Source organism: Rhinolophus sinicus, chromosome 17 (genome assembly GCF_057876585.1).
Source record: "Rhinolophus sinicus isolate RSI-liver-muscle chromosome 17, RSI-T2T, whole genome shotgun sequence".
NCBI lineage: Eukaryota > Metazoa > Chordata > Mammalia > Chiroptera > Rhinolophidae > Rhinolophus > Rhinolophus sinicus.
Genome location: NC_142517.1, coordinates 21,912,572 through 21,915,051, shown reverse-complemented (window position 1 = coordinate 21,915,051; position 2,480 = coordinate 21,912,572). Strand labels below are relative to the sequence as shown.

Genomic DNA, 2,480 nt, shown 5'->3' with positions numbered 1-2,480 from the left:
AAGGTAGCAGAAAATAACCAACAAGAAAATAAAAAAGAATCCAAAAATTGAAAATAGCTTAAGAGACGTCTGGGACAACATCAAGCATAACAACATTTGCATCATGGCGGGTCCCCGGGGGATTGGTGGGTACCAGAAGGAGAAGAGAGTGAACAAAGAATTGAAAAGCTATTTGAAAAAATAATGACTAATAATTTCCTAACCTGGTAAAGTAAATAGACATACAAGCCCAGGAAGTACACTGAATCCCAAACAAGCTAAAACCAAACAGGCCAACATCAAGACACATAATAAGTAAAATGGCAAAGGTTGCTTTTCACAAAGATGGCACTGAAAATGAAGAAGGAGGCCCCTGCCCTTCTCAAAGCCAAAGCCAAAACAAAGGCTTTGAAGACAAAGAAAGCAGTGCTGAAAGGTGTCCACAGCCACACAAAAAAAAAAGATGCTCATATCACCCACCTTCTGAAGGCCCAAGACACTCCAGCTCCAAAGGCAGCCCAAATGTCCTTGAAAAAGTGCCCCAGGAGAAACAAGCTTGACCACTGTGCCATTACCAAATTCCCTCTAATGACCAAGTCAGCCATGAAGAAGATAGAAGACAACAATACACTTGTGTTCATTATGGATGTCAAGGCCAACAAGCACCAGATCAAACAGGCTGTGAAGAAGCTCTATGACATTGACATGGCAAAGGTCAACACCCTGATCAGGCCTGATGGAGAGAAGAAGGCATATATTCAACTGGCTCCTGACTATGATTCTTCGGGTGTTGCCAACAAAATTGGGATCATCTAAACTGAGTCCAGCTGGCTAATTCTAAATAAATAATTTTTTCACTGTAAAAAAAAAAGGCAAAGGTTAAAGACAAAGAGAGAATCCTAAAAGCAGCAAGAGAAAGGAAACTAGTTACTTATAAGGGAGCTCCCATAAGATTGTCAGCTGATTTTTCAACAGAAATTTTGCAGGCCAGAAGGGATTGGCAGAAAATATTCAAAGTGATGAAAAGTAAGGACCTACAACCAAGATTATTCCACCCAGCAAAGCTATCATTTACGATCGCAGGACAGACAAAAAGCTTCCCAGACAAGAAAAGGCTAAAGGAGTTCATCACCACCAAACCAGTATTGCATGGAATGTTAGAGAGACTTCTTTATGATGAAAAAAGTATATATGAATAATAAAATGGCAATAACTACTTATCTATTGACAATTATTTTCAATGTAAATGGATTAAATGCTCCAGTCGAAAACATAGGGTGGCTGAATAAATAAGAAAACAAAACCCTTACATATGCTACCTACAAGAGACTCACTTCAGATTGAAAGACACACACAGACAGAAAGTAAAGGAATGGAAAAAGTTATTTCATGAAAATGGAAACAAACAAAAAAAATTTTGTAAGCTGGAGTAGCAACACTTATACCAGCCAAAATAGACTTTAAAACAAAGGCTATAACAAGAAACAAAAAAGGACCTAGTAATCCCCCTTCTGGGTATTTATCTGAAGAAACCCAAGCTACTACTTTGAGGGGATATGTGCATTGCAGCATTGTTTACAATGGCCAAGATGTGGAGGTGACCTGGATGTCCGTTGATGGATGAATGGATAAAGAGGAGGTTGTACTTAAATACAATGGAATAAAGCTCAGCCATGGAAGGGAATGGGTTCTTGCCATCTGTGGTGGTATGAATGGGTCTGGAGCGAACTGTGCTGAGTGGAGTATGTCAGACAGAGAAAACAGATGCAATGTGATTTTGCTTACATGTGGAATCGAAAGGATAAAGTAAACAAACATACAAAACAAAAACAAACTCATAGATACAGAGTACATTTTGATGGTTGCCAGATGGAGAGGTGTTGGAGGTGGGGTGCGAGTGAAAAAAGGGGAAGGTATTAAGAAGTACAAATTGGTAGTTATAAAGTAGTCATGGGGTTGTAGGGTATAGTATAAGGAATATAATCAATAATATTGTAATAACTATGTATGGTGTCAGCTGGGTACTAGATCTTTTGGGGTGATAGATGGGAGGGGGTTGGGGTCAGGGTGAAAAAGGTGAAGGGATTAAGAAGTAGAAATTGGTAGTTACAATGTAGTCATAGGAATGTAAAGTAAAGCATAGGGAATATAGTCAATAATACGGTAATAACTATGTATAGTGGCAGGTTGCACTAGACTAGTCAGGTGAGTACTAGGCTAATCTTAAATTATATAAATGTCTAACTACTATGCTACATACCTGAAATTAATAAAAAATAATATTAAGTGTCAACTGTCACTGAAAATTTTAAACAGAGGGGAGGTGAAGGGCACTAAGAGGCCCAAATTTCAAGGTGTAAAACAAATAAGTCATGGGGATATAATATACAGCACAGGAAATATTGTCAACACTGTGTTTCCCCGAAAATAAGACCTAGCCGGACCATCAGCTCTAGTGCGTCTTTTGGAGCAAAAATTAATGTAAGACCTGGTATTATATT

At 38.4% G+C, this 2,480-nt stretch overlaps 1 pseudogene; it reads left to right on the top strand.

Annotated features, from left to right (window-relative positions):
* The first annotated feature begins 324 nt into the window (after positions 1 to 324).
* LOC141572101 (large ribosomal subunit protein uL23 pseudogene) lies at positions 325 to 795 on the top strand (annotated as a pseudogene).
* The last annotated feature ends 1,685 nt before the right edge of the window (positions 796 to 2,480 follow it).